A 17,174-nucleotide genomic window follows, 5' to 3' on the forward strand; every position below is an offset into this window, starting at 1 on the left:
AAGTGCAAAGGCCTATGAATGTTTTCAAGTTTTTCTCAAATCACGAAAAGGTTGTTAATAATTAACACTATAAAGACAAGAGAAAAGCAAATTTAGACCATTTCAACAGCTGCAGCAGTGAACAGGAAATTGCTTCTATGAACCAGGTCTGTGTCCTGGTATGTATCTTCTGAGACTTCCTTTGATATTTTTCCAACTTATCCCTGCTCTACCTGCTTGTATTTTTATTGGCCAAAACATGGCAAGATTGACAGTTGTCTCTTTACGATAGTGAACTGAGGGAATACAGACACAAAGAATTGCTAGCTGCTTCCTCATTTTATGCTAACGAAGTTGACTGAAGCCATCCAGTAAAGCATCTGAGGAGACACTGAGAAAATTCAACTGATTTTGTAAGTTTTTGTAAAAAGCATTGCTGCTGCTATAACATGCTGCAAATTAAGCTACAGTGCTGCAGAGCCGAGGTAGTAATACTGATTTTTTTTCCCTTTTTAACTCACAGCCAACACATCACATACTAAAATTACATTTACATGTACTATATTTTCCTCTGTATTTCAGGAAAGTCTATTCTGGGGAAAAAATAATCATCAGACCTGCAGCATGTGGCTGAATGCTAGGCACCCTATCAACTACTACTTCACAGATTTTGTCTTCTCAGAACCTTTTAAAGAAAGTTCGTAACTTTCATGTTACTCAAAATATTCCCCCCCAGCCCCCTGTGAACACAACCACTGGTGAATTCGGCACAGGTAGCAGACTCTGCTGGTGACTTGCAGGACAAGCTCCATCAAGCCAATCCTGTTCACTGTAACAACAGATGTCACTGCAGAAATTCTGAGGTGGTAACACACTGAACCTTAAATAAGGCTTTGCTGTGTTGCTTCTTTCATCATGCATACACAATCTATAAATACATCATAATGATGAACCACAGTTTATTTTCCTTCTTTAACACTTATTTTGAATTTCATTAACCACACCATCATAAAGCAGCAAACCTAACTGAAACACACTGAATTCAAATGAAATGAGAAGGCAACTAGAAGACACCCATGAGAAAAATGGCAAGAAATAAAGCTATGTGGATTATAAATCTCAACCAGAATGTCTGTGTTTTTCACACCATTTATGTACTGCTGATGCAGTGGGGTCATAACCAGAAACTCATGCATCTGATCACTACCACAACATGAATGACGCTATCTTCTGACTATATCAAATATATGACAACCTAAAATACTTCAGTGTCATAAAACTACTATAATGAATTTAAAAATATATATTGACGACTAGTAGAGTAATTGCTTTGTTTTGCTTTTGGGGGAGCATGGGCATAAAATACACCTAATACAACCTGCAAACATACCCGCTGAGGTGCTAGGAAGCCAATTCACAACAAAGATGGTTCTGGCAAGTTGGTAGCTCGTCCCCTAGTAGATTGCCTCATCAACGGTGGGGCGGCTATTTGTTTGTATCAAACTAAACCTCTTGAGGATTCCATACCCAGAGCACTAAGTACTGAGCAGATATTTCTGGGCTGAATCCCTCACAAAATGGCTATTTTATGTATTTTCTCAATAAAAAGCATTCAGAATGCTAAAATGATGTTTTCTGTGCAATGAAGACAAATGAGGTGACTATTTCAAATTTTTGCCCAATTTCAAGGATCACCTTTTCCAGTCTCAATATTATTTTTAAAGGACACAACACAGCATGTTAGATTTTACATTTGTTTTCAGTTTTAAACATTTTTCAGAATAAGTAAAGCTACTTTATGTCTGCGAATATCAAACGCTCAAGAGACTTCACAGCAACTTTTAAAGAATTGCAAGAAAACCAGGCAGAAATTCCCTGCTTTCCCTTTAAAGCACTACCCATTGCGGAGGGGGCAAGGCGACTGGGGACTATCAGCATGAGTGCGATGGGGCAACTGCAGAGACTTCTGCAGATCTTGTCCAAGAAAGGAAAAAGTGTAATCACTAAATCATCAGCAGTGAAAGGAAAAGTTTGCTGTCAGGCCACAGAGCACATGCACTCTGTGCCCGCCCCCAAATCCTGCATTTGGGGAATATCAGCAAGTGAAACAAGGCTCCAAGTACTCTGTCTGTGCCCACATAAAACAACTCTGACATGACGTATCTTTAAATTACTGAGTTCCTTCTGTCATTTATTTACAGATGATAGTAAGGTAAGTGAAGAAAACCCCAGGCACCAAAAACATGCCCAGGTTTACTGAGCAACCAAGACATACCAGACACTTTACTAGATATCTAGATAGAAAGGACAGGTCTTCAACTGATGCTTGATAACGGAGAAACACATTTGTAACACATTCCCTGTCACATACTGTCTGGTCTCATTCATCCATCTATACTTTTCAGCAATTTACTAAGGAAGTTACTACAGTTCCATGTGTCACACCTTTACCTGCTCTTGGAGAGAGATGCTGTCTTCTTCACAAGTTATCAGCCACGACAATGAACAAAAAAGAACAGAAAGGCTGGCTTTTTCCTTTGGTTTGTTTGCTTTTAAGGGCTTTGGAGAAGGTGGGTTCCTTTCACTTGGAAAGCCTGGTCATACCAAAATTAGCGAAAGCACCAGTACTTGTTCTTTGATTGCTTCTGTGAAAGGTATGTACTCAGATGCTCTTATCTACACTTTCATGCCCCACTATGCCATGGGAAACAGTAGAGTTCCTAGTTACACTGACTGACATACAATTTAAAAGAGATTTGATTAATTCAGAGTTACTTATTATCAGTATTTTCAAAACACTTTTTTCTCTTAAAATATTTAGGGACATGGTTTTATGGTGGACCTGGCAGCAACAGGTTAACGCTTGGACCCACTATCTTAAAGGTCTTTTCCAATTTAAACGGTTCTATGATTCTATGACTATAGCCTGCACCAATTTCTCACTATAAAAATACAGTTTAGTGAATATTTAGCAAGTCCTTCCCTACTTTTTTTAATATTACACAACCACAGAATCTGTATACTGCTTCTTAGAGAACAAATAAAATGTTACGATAATCCCTAATTTTAAAACCAATGGAAAAAAATTTAAAAAAAAAAATCAACTTATCCATCAATTGCTTGCCTTTCAAGACTCTGGGAAATAGACAAATTATCTATTGCTTCTTCAAAATCCTCTTCTCTTTGCAATGCAATAATCCATGACATTTCATACAACAGTAATGCTCATCTATGGCAAACACATGTCCATTCTGAGCGAAGTCAGGAGACCGATTACTACACATCTGAACAAGCATCACATTCAATCCCAGATGCGATCAAAACTTTGTTAGCCCTGACCTGGAGTAGTACAATAAACACATCAACTACTACAAAAGAACAAAGTTAATTACTTTGGTTACACCACTTACCAACATTCAGGAATTCGGGATCTCAAGTGTATCAAGAAAAAGCACATAGATCATTTACACACTCTACAATACTCACTAATTTGTGTGCTTTGTTATGAAAATTTAATTCTCACTGCAAAGTTCTTGCAGTGTCAAAACCACTAAGATTTGGGTCCCATATGCTGACTTTAAGAAATTCTACACTCTAGCTGCTTACTGTTCCAGTAAACATGATTTGATCACCAAATTTCAAACAACATGCTATTTCAGGCTTGCAATTTACCAAAGGCTTTCTGTTCTAATTTGAACTGGGGCTGGACCAGATAACATCCAGAGGTCCCTTTCAAAACTACTTCACAATTTAAAAAAAAAAAAACAAAACAAAACAAAACAACAAAAACAAACAAAACAACCAACAACCAGAAAAAACAACAACCAGATCCAGCCATATATATTCATTGTCCATGGAACAAAGCAGCCAGCAGGACATACTAAGGACTGGCAGCTGAATCTTGCAGCTGTGCAGGAAGATCCTCCACAAAATTTCAGACTAGAACTCAAAAGCCTACCAGGCTGCATGTCTCCATATAAATACATATAAAATATACACACACTCACATAATAAAGGAAACATGGTGAATAATCTAAGAAAAAGGTACAAATGTACAAGAACAAAGAGCACATACATTGCCAGCAAGAATTTTATCCAGACTGCTCCAAATGCTGCAATATGGGCTATTTCTGGCTATATACGGGATAAAGTATCTGACTACAAATTGCTCTCATGTTAACTTTTTTTATTCCAGGACTAGGTTCTACTACAAACCAACCAGCTTTCTGAATCCAGCAGAGCCTTCTTCGTCTAGCCAAGAATCTTCTCTATTCCTACAGATAACAGTCCCGAATATCAATCCTTAGGACACTAACTTGGTAAACAACTAAAAAGTTACCTGTCCACGGAGAACAAAAAATGTAAATTAGAACCGCAATCAGTTTTCACGGGGGAGAACCATCATACGACTTCGACACAAAGTTAAGAGGCAACTGCTGAATGGAAAAACCACAACTTACTACCATTCCCTGCTGCTGAATTCAGTCTTAATTTTAGAAAAACAAAACCGAAAAAAAAACCCATCAAAGGGTTGACTGAAGAGCCATTCACGTTTTTAAACCCTCTTCAACAGATTTTGTAACCAGTTATAAAAACATCGTACTTAATCAGTAGTCAACAGCGCAATCTTTTACTCCTAAGGTACGTGCGATGCTCTGGGCTTATTTTTTGGTCCGACAGCTTTTCCTTCGGATGGCCGAACGGGAGGAGATTTGGAAAGCCGGCGCACAGCTTTGTTTCAGGCTCGCACAAAAGGCAGACGAAGCACCTTCTCCCTCGCACCCTTCCCACGACGGCGCTGCCGCTCGCTCGGGCTGGGGCTGCCGGGCACCGAGCCCGGGATTACAACACCAGGGGCGCACAGGCGGGGGCAGGGAGCGCAGGGCGAGGGAACTCACCGCGGGCCGCTCGGGCCCGGCCCCGCCAGCGCCGCGCCGGCGGCCCCCCGGCCCACGCAGGAAACCGCCGGCCCCGAGCAGCCCCTGCGCCGGCGCGGCGGCCTCCCGGCCTCCCGCCAGCCGCGGACCGACCCCCGCCAGCGGCGCCGGGCCGGGCAGCGGCGGGGCAGCGCCCCCAGCGCCGCGGCGGAGCAGGGCGCCGCGCTGGGCGCTCGCGGGCCCCCTGAGGAGAAAGGCCGGGGCGGGAGATCCGTCGCCAGACGGGGAGGCCGCGTTCGACGGCGCTGTGGCCCGGGGCCGGGCCGCGCAGAGCGCGCCCGGGGGGCGGGAGAGGGCGCAGACCCCGCCGGGGAGAGCCGCCCGACGGCGGGCACAGACAGCGCCCCGCGCCCCCCGGCCGGCAGCGAGAGGGGTGCGGCGGCGGAACGCGGTGCTGCCCGAGGCGCCCCGACGCTCCTCAGCCGCACGCGCGCACGCACGGCCGGGGCCTCCGCGGCCCGGCCCGGCACTCACCGGCGGTGGGGGCTCCTCATCCTCCGCGGCGGGAGGGAAGGCGAAGGGGGAGGGGGCCCGCTCCCCGCCGCGCTCCGCAAGCCGTTCCCGGGGCCCCGACGGCTCCGGTAAGACGGGGGCGAAGGCGGGTGCGTGTCGGGCGAGGGAGGGCGAGGGCGGGACGGCGCGGCCCGGGCTCGGCGCAGGCTCCGTCCCGGCAGGCGCTCCCGGCGCGGCGCGGCCCGGCCCTGCGGCGCGCGGGCGGGGCGGGAAGGAGCCGGATTCCAATCACTGCAGCCGGCGGCTCCGGCCGCGCGCACGGCGGGGGCTGAGGGGAGGCGGGAACGCGCGCAGCACCAGCAGCAGGAGCAGCAGCAGCAGCCGCGGCCGCCGGCGGGCGTCCTGGCGCGGCGGCACCTCGGGGGTGCCGGGCGCGCGCCTTCCCCGCGCGGCGGGGAGCGCGCGGCAGCCGTTGGCGCGGGGCAGCGGCCGCCCCTCAGAGCGGCCGGGCGGGGGCCGCGTCCCGGGCCCGGCGGCGCCGCCCGCCTCCTCCCGCCCTTCCATCAACACGTGCCGTGGGCGGGAGAGGCTGGCGGCGCATCCCGGGAAAGAGTTGGCCGGGAGGAACTAGCCGGGCCTGCTTTTCCTCCCCCGTAGGCCCTCCTGGGGCGGGAGCGCAGGCCGCAGCCAGCCGCCGCCTGAGCGAGCTTGTCGCTAGGCTCCGTGCCCCGCGCGGGCGGCCGCCCCCAGCCCCGGCACCGAGGCGGCGCCTTACCGGCCGCCCAGAAGGGCTTTCCCGCTGAGGAGGGTGGGGGCGCACCTCTAGGGAAGGCCGGGAAGGTGTGAGGACAAGCAGTGGCCAAGCAGGTGTCACGGAGGGACTGCTGGCCGAGCAGAGGGCTCGGGATGAGGAGGAGCAGCTCAGCTGGATATGGCTGCGGGGCCGGGGAGCTCCATCCAGATGCTGGTGGGTCGGCGCCATGGAAAATGGACAAGCTGCCAGGATTCACAGAGTAGGTGGGGTGGAGGATTACCGTGGCAGTTTTGACGTGAATTAAAGGGGGCCAGTGTGCCAGCTGGGGTGGGCAACAAACAGGCAGTGGTTGCGGCAGCACAGGGGAAAAAAATGACGGCCTCAAACGGGCCTTTAGCTTTGTGGAAAAATCGTTCTGAAAAGGTTGACGTTGCAGTGCCGTGTGAGGGGTAGAGTTCCATTGTAAACGACAGAATTGGTTTTGTTTGCTTTTTTCCATTTCCTGTATCTCTAAATAAATAAACCCAGTTAGTTAGATTGGAATATGTAATAACTTGTGCTTGCTTGATAAGTTTCCTGAAGGCCATGATTTGCATTGCGTTTCCAAGCTCCTCATCATTAGGACAAATTAGCAAAGTAGTAATTTGTCTGTCTGTCTTCAAGTGAGGTCTCCCAGCAGCAGTGCAGAATGAGCTTTAATGACAGCATGCCATGCGACAAGAGGACCACACAGTTCCCACCTGGGCTGCTGTTTCAATCCTTTGCTGAGCAAAGTGGCAGCAGTTGTGTTGTTGAGGTGGTCTTGCCTCTCCCTGTCATGTGGTTACTTCGTGTCAAGAACTTTGTACACAAAGCCAACTAAAGGGGAAAATGAAGATTGCATGGATCATGCAAACCTACTCGGTTTCCCTTTGCTGCAGCCCAAAACACCCTTTAGGCCTTCAGGACACACCAGCAATTGCTAGTGTCAAGGTGCCTGCCCAGATAAACTGTTTCTAGAGAATAACCAGTTGGGAGGCAATCTCACTTATCGGTGCCAAATAGCCACATGCGTATATATTGTGGGAAACACAGGCTTGCTTATTTTGTTGCCCACAGCCTTGCTCCATTTTTGTGTGCTAGTATCAGATAGGACTTGTAAATGCTGTGTACTCCACTCCAGAGTTGTCACCTCTGAATGTAAGATGAGAGCGTGGGCTCTGCAGTATCATTCACATGCATTATACCTGCGGATCATTAGACGAGTACTTAGCTTGCCTACTATCCTATATAGCAAAACAAAAAAGGGAGTAGAATTTCAAACCTATCGACTTCACAGACTCCTTTAAAATGTAGGCAGTTAAAGGCACACCTAGTGAGTGTAGGTGGCCAGATACTATGGTGATAGGCATTTAAAAATACAGGTCTTGTCTTACTAGACTTCTAGAAAATTTTTTCCGATGACCATCATCCAGAAAAATCTGTCAGTGTCCAAAACAAAGACAGCCTGCGAGAAAGACAAAATCACAGCTTTCATGCCAAGCAATACAGAACTTGTATGCTTATGTTTATAATTTCAAAGGAAAATATGAGTCTGCTGTTCTTCCACACTGTCTACTATCAGATTATAGCAACAGAATAGACACTCAATATGGAAGAAGAATGCAACATGCGTGTCTGTGCTCCCAACCAGAACCAAAGCTGTTAGCGCTAGCATCTCTTTAAGTAATAATCTGTGTGGTAATACAGTCGTGCTTTTCAGATGTTGGATATTGATTTAAATCCAGTATGCATTAATTTAGCAAAAGCCACTAGCCTTGAAATTTATTTGATCCCTTGTGTGAAATGGATCAACTGTTTTCATCCAATTCCAGGTCAGTAAATGTGCACATCACAGAAACAGCCATCTCAGCTTGTACTTTTCAAGGCACTCAGGCACTGAAGATACCACAAGAAATAGTCCGTGTCAGATCAGAAATAAGTATTGCTGAGGATGAACTTTGCATTGCCATGGCCAATATGCCTATTCTCTGCATAAACGAGCACTGTGTAAATACTCAGCTTAATCAAAGAATAAAGTCAGTAAAAGCAAACTACATTATAATTATACTAGGGCTGCAGGAGACAGAGGTGTATCGTCATCTAAAGTGAAGAATCATAACAACCTTAAAAACTATTTAGATTGAGATGGATGTCTGATGAAACATCACAGGGAAAGTACTGGTGTCTTTCAAAACTGTGCAGTACTTACAATATGTTTCCAGTTTCATACAGGGATAAACTGTCATTTTTGACACATAGGATTTATAACAAAAGTATGAAACCAGTGTGAGTAGATTAAAATTCCTTATTTACAATCATACAGCAGTCTCTGTGTGAGAAGAGGATTGTTGACCAATCCTGGCATGCGAGATGTTCGACCTGATGATGGAAGAGTTTTCTTTATGCACCACCTGAAGAACCAATGTATTTCCTGAAATGAAAGTAACTGTGGAAACTGAAGCTAAGATTTTTGTAAAGTAAACCACGAAGAATCAAATCTGACTTGTTTTGCTTTGTTTACCTGGCAGGATAGGTAAACATACCTATTTAAACCAGAAGATGAACACTTCAGGTGACAGGCACTCAGAAAGACATAGAGTACCAGTGAGCTAGTTATCAGTAACAGACATCTCACCTGGTGAAGATTTTAGGAATATGCAAAACCTCAGACACATCAGGTTTTAATAACATGGAAGTATTTATTTTGTTAATTGACCAACACTCAAAGATGCTGTAGTCTAAAAATCTGAAAATAAACATACGTTCATTTGACATTTGGCCAGGATAGGATGTGGAACCCTAACATGAAATACAGAAGAAGCAGATCAAGACTGACTGTCATGTTGAAGAGAGCTGTATTTAAAAAAAAAAAAAATTAAATCATGAATTGGATGGTCTTCCAGCTGCTTGCTTTGTCATTTCCTCTCCAGGAATTTCTTATTAGTTCTTGGAATCACTTGGGAACTGCAAGTCTTAAATATCAAAAGATCTATAAGAACAAAAAAGTACGTACAGTGAGAAGGTCATCCATGTGATAGAACTTTTATCTTTGTAGATCCTTCTTCCCTTCAGTTTCTGGAATTCATGTCTTAAATCTGTGGTTCAAATACATTTTTGAAAACTGTTTGCAATTAGATGAGTAGTTCTCTGTTACTGTTACCAAAATAAATACTCTATGTTACATATTAAAAGAATATTGCCGTTCAGCCAGGGACACAATTTTTTTCACTTAAAATGACGTGAATTTGGCTTTGTCTTTTCTCAGAATTATTTTACTTGAAAGTACATTCTTCTGATTATAAATTTATACAGCTGTTTGTTACTTAGAAATGTCATGGATTTTATTAAGTGTTTTAAATGTAAGCATAACTAATTCAGTAAGGCAGAATCAAATCTGTGAAGAAAGGTGTGTTTAAAAAATTTCTGCTAGTGAAGCACTGATAGTAAAAAGGTGAAAAAAGTATTCCTCGGCGCTGCAAGCCCCGGCCAACCTTTGGTCCAACAAGCGGGATGTGGAACTGAGCACAGTACAGCACTGGAGAGCACTGTGGAGACACTCCAAAGAATAACAGTAGAGCACAGGCACAAGGAAACAGGAAACTGTTCCCACAGCTTGAGCACTTGGTGTATTTTCGGGTTACTTCTGGGATTCTGCAGACCAGATTGTTCTTTAGCCTTGTGCAGGTGGACAGGGAAGGAGGAGGACGTAATGGCTATACCTGTCATGTGCCTTAGGCAGCTTCTGCAGGATGTGGACTGATTCCTTACTGAGCTGCGTAGTAGGGAACTCCATTTCATCTTGCAAAGGGCTGTAGTAATGGGAACACTTTGCCTGATGTTGCAAGTGCCCTAGGAGACATTTTGCCAGTCAAGAACCAAACTTCCTGTTGCTTTTTCTGATTCTTCTTCCTACGCCTAGTTAAGCTGTATGTTTCTGGTTTTATGGATTCCCAAGTACAAAACCCGTATTGCAGTCTTTTCACCAGGCCAAAATAAACCCTGAGACAATTCTCCTTATAACTACAAAGAAACATTTAAAATTATTTTCTTTTTCTTAAAGCCAGTGTTGGGTAGTAAGAGCATTAAAAGTCTTACACAGAAAAAGAAAGTATTTGTAGGCTGAGCAGAGGCTTCACTTGAGTTCTCGCATCAGTTTGTCAGAATTAGTACCTAGATGTGTGCAAATAAAATCCTGAAAGTCTTCTTTTCCTCTGAGAAGATTAAGTATTCAGACTTAGACTCGAGTGCTGATTTTGAAATTTATCCTCTGAAATTACTATGAGTCTGCAGTGCCAAATGATCTACAAGGAAGTTCTACTTATTAGCTTCTCTCTGAGAATGAGTGTATCTGAGATATGTCTGTGTTCCTCTGCTTTTTATTTTAAGAAGTATTTGTTAGTTTCTTTTACAAGTTTGAATAATCCTTGGCTCCAAACCCACATTGTATTGACATTTCTCCTACTGATGCTGAAGTTTCATCCCCCTCAAGTCTTTGTAACAAAAACTTCACTTCTTGATGATGATCCTTCTCAGCAACAGAAACTGAAGGAACGATGAAAGGGGAAATGTTTTTTAATCCTGCTGTTAAACAAGGAGAATTCTTTCCAATACAGAAAATTTCTGTCTTGGTGTGTATGACAGCTTTGTCCTCAAGAGGCATGGATTCAAGGAGATGTGTTTCTGGCAGCTATAGTGGGTAGCATAGAGATTTACAAAGATGGACGTTTAGAGACTGAAAATGTTATATTCTTCGAAGCTTGTTAGAATGAAACAGATCTGAATCCTATACAAAACAAATTAACCAAATCATTTCACTTAATCAAATCCTTAGGTTTTTTTTTTCTCAGACTAAACATACCTGTAACCATGAATGCATTGCTGTTATATAAGAACAAATGCAGCAAAATCCTCTTATTCTCTTCTTTTTTTCACATTCTAGCAAAACCAAAATAATACAGGTTTACTAAATTAATAAGAAAAGGATATATTTGTATTTCAGTCACAGCAGTCAACTAATATGTCTGAAAATATATAGTGAAGTTAAAGGCACAGCAATAAAGCTTTTCTCCCTTAGCGTGTAAGATACTTAGATACTTGAATATGTACTGGAACTGAACTTGAGCAAATTAAAGAAACACATATAACTAAAAGCAAATCCTGACAAATAGTCTATAACTTCCTTTGCTTCCAGTGAGAAATTGGCCTGTGTCTGCAAATCTCCGGATTTGGCAGCTATACCTAATTTACTTTAAACTCCCACCGGCATCAGCGAAAAATTACCTAAATAGGGATGCAGGATTGGATCTAAGATAATAGCATATTAAAATTCCACTATAAATTCAAAAGCTACTAATGGAAATTAACTCCCCAAATTATAAAAAGTTCAAAGCAGTTCAACAGTTTTCAGTGTATATACTCAAAATGCTACACAATAGTAGCTATTGCATGTGTGGCCATCAGGAAACACAGCTGTGCTTCTTTGTGCTACAATTAATTACTTCCGTTGTATATAAAATTGAAAGTATTGGTACTCTGGGGCGGAAAAAGGATATCCTGATACACTGCTCCTATTTCCTTACCAAGGCCTATTACTGAATGTTTCACCATTAATTCAGTTTCAATGATTTATCTTACGATGAATAAAGGAAGGGTAAATTGGGTGGTTAATTGTTATGCTAAAAGCCATTTTTTCTTCACATTTTCACTCTTCTACATTTTTATCTCATTTTACTGCTTTCACATGTGCCCTCTTTCATAGCAATTGTTCACTTTTAAGTAGTTGCACTTAGTAATGAATGTCTAAAATAAATGTTCACTTAACTATCCTTTGACTTAAGGATTGTTCTGGTGGGGTTTTTTTTGGTTTTTTTTTTTTTTTTTTAATGTTATGAGATCAGAGAAAGCAGAAAACTTTGTTGGTGCCCTTTAAAGGAATGAGTAAAATTTTCAGCTTAAGTATTTGTGGCCAGGTTCTCTGAAGCTGGCACACAGAGATGTAATTTATACCTTTCTGTGCCAGTGAATTTCCCTAAGCTGGAGGGGGATAAGGATTCTTACCCAGAGTTAGGGAGGAGTAATTAACAGCCCAGCATTTCTCTGTTACGCATTTTTTTTTTTTTTGGTGAGAATTGCATAGAAGCAAATACAGTTTGAGGTTGTATTAAATAGTGCAAATGTGGACCCTTAAGGATATACACTGCCCCCAGACTTTAATACTTGTTTTTTAATAACACTGACTCTTTCTTTTTAGAGGACTTCTAAACAGAGAGCAGCTTCTGTGACTGCTTAGGAAATCCATGAAGTCTCCGACAACCACCAGCCATGTAAGTCTATAAAGGGTAGATAACGTGTCATGTATTTGCCACTAGGAATTAAATCTCTCAGGGTGCTAACCTAAAAAGTCCGTGATTGTATGCATAGGTGTAATTAACACCACCAGACTGTTTCCAATCCATTAGAAGATGTGTAGCACAAAGCTGAGTAGGTGACATGGGGGAAACATGGAGTCCTTCAATGTGACTACAAATAAATTCTGCCAAATGAACTGAAATCTTTGCAAGTTTGAATTCACTGTAGCTGATGTCACAACAAAGTGACAGAAGAATGGAAACTCAGAAAAGCTCCCATTCCAGAAACCGGTTTACATAATACAGATGGCAGAAAATCATCATCCACATAAAATACAGCCCTATTCTCCTTTTGCTGCAGCAGCTGGAGAATTATGCTGTGTGTAGTAAATGACACAGTAGAGCTGCTCAAAGAATTATGCTCTGTCACTATTTTGCAACAATGCAGTTTAGATTCAGGTATGCTAAATTTGAGGTGATACCTAGAACCTGAATATCTCTGGCTAGCACTATCACATTTCTTGCAAGTATTTTTTGTCCAGAAGTATGTGCAGTTTAGCATAGATGCTGTGTTGTATAGATGCAGTAAAGCAAAAACTTCCAGTTAGTAACGTATATATTGTGTATCTCCAATAAATCTCAGTAAAACTGGTATTTCCAGGGTGCCGTAGACCGACTGAATACACTTGCACTAGCAGCACAGCACGTTGCATTACTTTTTACCCCACAGTGCTACACAGCTTACAAGCATGTGTAACAGTAACTCTGGCCAGGCTACCACATGTGCAGAAATCATAGGGAAATTTATGATGTCCTCAGAATCTGTGCAGGGAAAAATTTCCAGGAAGAAAATGGGTCAGGGAACATACAGGCCAACCAGTGGCATTGGGAACTGCAGAAGACCATTTGTCTGTGAAAGAATGTATTTGGTCTTTGTCTATAATGCACAAATAAAATTTTTATTCCTGAATTCATACCTTTTATATGAAGCCAGATTTTGGAAAGTGTGCCCTTCTTTCTGCTCCCACATCTCCTATGCTATCAGAAGTCTAGAGATGTTACCTCTTAAAGCACAAATACCTAACTGGTAACAAAAACTACATCTCTAGGTGCACTCAGTTTAATGCACCATTATTATGCTGTGTGTAGTAAATGATACAATATGACAACAATTTAGGCTCAAATGCTGCAGGTATGAAACACATGCACTTAAAGGAAATCAAATCCTCACTTCCAAGTATTTTAATCCACATACGTGTTCCATACATGCATATAGGAATGCTTGCATTTATCAACATTTAAATGAAACTAAACCATGTTCCCAATGTTATTTTTCAGTCTACATATGATTATATCTTAAAATAATTAAAATTCTGTAAATCATTCTTTTGTTCTGAAATGAGATCCTTAATTTTCACTATAGATACTTATTAAACTTCCCAAAAATCCAAAACAGCTTCTTTAATGCACCATAAGAATAAAACATTCTAGAAGAACAGCAAGTTTCTTAGCTTTCTTGTAGCAAGCACTATTACTTCCACAAGTACTGGAAGGACCATTACCTTTATTCAATTCAAAGTTGTTTTTTATCTATATCTTCTAAGTAAAAGAAAAATAAATAATTAATTCAGTTATAGAAAGGCCTCAACACTTTTTCAGTAACACTGCACATAGTAAAACTAAGCAGAAGCAGAAGAATTTCTGTAACATCTTTGTCATTAGTGAAAATAATCTGATTTCTATAGTAAGATTAGAAAATACTTGTGTAGCAGAGGCAGATTTATTAATGATACTTTATGCATACTGATTTATTATTCCCTAACGGTTAATATCTGGAAACTTTTAAAGGAAAAACATCTTTTGCTCAAAAGTTTATCTTCGTTTGAAAAAAATTCATACCGCTTGTCCTTATTGCACAGAAAAGTCTCGTGAGTCAGTCTGAAGGTCCTTATTAGCACAACACACATTACTGTTTTCTTTTGATGTAATCTTCCTAAGAGGAGGGGGAACTGTATTTTTAACAGCTATCCAAGGGCATGTTTTATAGGCATACAGCACAGAATTTATGCCTGAATATAATCTGAGTCTCATCCATAACTCTCTGATTTGGCTGTGAGAACAAAGCATTTCATTGTGTGTTCAATAATAGTTTCAGCAATCTTATTCACACATTCCTTCCCTTCTTAATCAACAGAAACTGGCTGAATTTAAGATTCAGGGGCGGGGGGTGGGGGGTGGTGAGGAGCAATGCCAAAGTCTATAGTTTTGAAATCACCATTTTCTTCAGAGTAAATCATAGTCTCACTTCTATTAAGAAACTCTCAGTGCAACACTTGTCAAGCTATTTTGCACCATGTCCTTTTCTAATGAACTTTGCTCTATTCACTTTTTGCACTCTATTAGCTGGCACAGTGTTATGGTGCCTCTATTGCTTCTACTTCCAACAACTCTCCTGGGATCACAGTGCACAGTTTAGGAACCACTGTCTTGTGCAAGGGTTAGAGGTCAGAACAGACAATTTGAAAAACAGCAATTTTGAACTGTCAGAAAATTGTGTCTGTTCTGTTCATTCTTTTGAATTGTGTTTTTCCTTATGCACATTGTAAACAGAAATTAGGGCTGTAAAATAAAATCAAAGTGCACCAAGTGCACTGATGCTGTACTTTGTAATGCTATCTAAAACCAAATCAGTCCATTTATCATCTAACTTCTTAATTAGGTTTAATGTAATTAGTTGTGTCTTTAAAAATCCTGCATTCCTGAAGGGTGTGCATTAGGAATGCACAAAATGGCTGTTTTTATAAACTGCACTGTTATATGAAGATATCCTTTCATTTGAAAGTATTTCTTGGCACTGGAGCTCAATGAGGACATTTAAAACATTTTGTGCATTATTTAAAGTCACTTCTTCTAAGAAATGGAATACCCACCTGAACTTACGCAATCAAACTTTGTTCTCAGATGTGTCAACGTAACCTAAGACAGAATTTACCCATTCCTTATAAAGTTACTATAAACACTATTTGTTGACACAATAAGGTCTGAGACTATACAAGTCTTGCTAAGTTACAACATGTACTGTTAGTACACTACATCCTTTAAGCATACTAATGTTTGTTTAAAACAGTGTTATTTGGTTAATAAAACATTCAAGATGGATATACAATGAAGTTGAAACCAATGCTTTTAATTTTTATTTTCAGGTCTGAAGTAGAGAGTACAAGCTTGTGTATGCTTTCGTATCAGTATTACATGGCTGAAAGTAGTCAGCTGTTCACATGCCATATTAATAAATATGCCCAAATCATAAAGCTTTAACTGTATTTGCACATTGCTTTTATTACTAGACTGGTTTATTCATGTTGGCACAGATAATCCATGCAAGGCAGTTACTCACACCTCATAAACCACACTACATTCTGTTTCTGAAGAAACTAGGAACTTAGGAAAAAAAGTATATCTAAAAGCAAGGGCACTTGTGGCATCAAGTCAACATGTCAATACATTATAAAACCTAGATTTCTAATATGATCACTGCAGGCAAGAATTCACTCAGTTTCAAATTCTGATATTTATAAATACTAAAGAAATTAATATCTGCTACCAGGAGACAAGTATTGCAAATAAACATTAGTGTGCCCAGCACTAGACACTAGTGAGTGTGTTCAGTGCTGTGGACATTCACATTATTAAACATAAATACAAATAATCTTTAACAAAACATTTTGCCCAAAGTACTGACCTATGAAGGACCAAAGTAAAATATTTTTGTTGTTTTGAATTTATTTTAGAAATGTGTAATGTGTAAATCCAATACAGTAAAAATGAACTTCTAAAAAAAGAAGTCATGATTTTTTTTCCAGATAATGGAAGCGGTCTTCTGTGGAAACATTATTTTTACTCTGTTCTGTAAAAAGAACCAAAAAATGGAAAAAGCGTTAAGATACTTTTTGAAGACTTTGATTGAAAAGTTACTTAACATGTTTTATTAGCTAAAAGACTGGTCTTTTTATTTGATCATTCAGAGGTACAGTATCTTTGTTTAATTATGTAAATTAATTAGAATGAAAAGAAATATTTAGAGGAACTTAGGACTTGTCCCAGGCATCTATTACAAGACATAAAACATAAACAAGTAGACATTATTAGTCTTGCATATTTTTGTACAGCGTTTATGTTCAGTGATAGTTGAAAGTTGAATTATATATATATCTCTCTATGCATCTTTCCCCCCTCCATATCACAAAGGTGACATGTGACAGAAGAGTATCAGCAGTTATGTGGTATTCTACCCCCATGAAAGTTAAAATACTACATTATTATTCACAAATTTCTGGTTCAGATATGTGCAAAAAGTATATCTTAATATAGATATCAAGGGCGGGTAACTGGATTCTCTATTTTTGGACCACATTATGAAGCAGCACAAGTCAAAACAGGAAATTTATTACATTATAATCCTCAGGGTATCTCTGTTCTTCATTCAGAGATATCACTGTATCTCATATAGTGATATGTAAACTAGCTTTAATCTCACTTGCTCGGGCACCGGCTGGAGTCAGGGCATGTGTTACAGTGCAGGTTATCTGCCCAAGGAAATTTTCAGGACTCTCAAGTTAGTACGGCTCCCACTGAAAGGGAAATTTTAAGGACTCAAACTAGTACAGCTTCTGCTGAAGTCTG

General features: G+C 41.2%; 1 protein-coding gene and 1 long non-coding RNA gene across 5 annotated transcripts in view; one reads left to right on the forward strand and one right to left on the reverse strand.

Moving 5' to 3' along the window:
* The window catches only part of BMPR1A (bone morphogenetic protein receptor type 1A), an 82,114-nt gene extending 76,359 nt beyond the window's left edge, over nt 1–5,755 (reverse strand). The window contains exon 1 of one of the 2 annotated variants that reach the window (XM_080402828.1): nt 5,391–5,755. The gene's annotated coding sequence lies outside the window, so the exon portion shown is untranslated. Of the gene's footprint in view, nt 1–4,582; nt 5,370–5,390 lie in introns of those variants that run through there. The other variant, XM_080402830.1, reaches the window with a different exon arrangement.
* A 152-nt stretch (nt 5,756–5,907) lies between these two features.
* Nucleotides 5,908–17,174, forward strand: part of LOC308069843 — a 57,983-nt gene continuing 46,716 nt past the window's right edge. Inside the window, exons 1-2 of one of the 3 annotated variants that reach the window (XR_013930531.1) lie at nt 5,908–6,386; nt 12,395–12,467. This is a non-coding gene — a long non-coding RNA (uncharacterized lncRNA). Of the gene's footprint in view, nt 12,468–17,174 lie in introns of all 3 variants that reach the window. The other 2 variants (XR_013930532.1, XR_013930530.1) reach the window with 2 other exon arrangements.

The sequence above is a fragment of the Falco punctatus genome, assembly GCF_963210335.1.
Source record: "Falco punctatus genome assembly, chromosome: 9".
In the NCBI taxonomy this organism is placed as follows: domain Eukaryota; kingdom Metazoa; phylum Chordata; class Aves; order Falconiformes; family Falconidae; genus Falco; species Falco punctatus.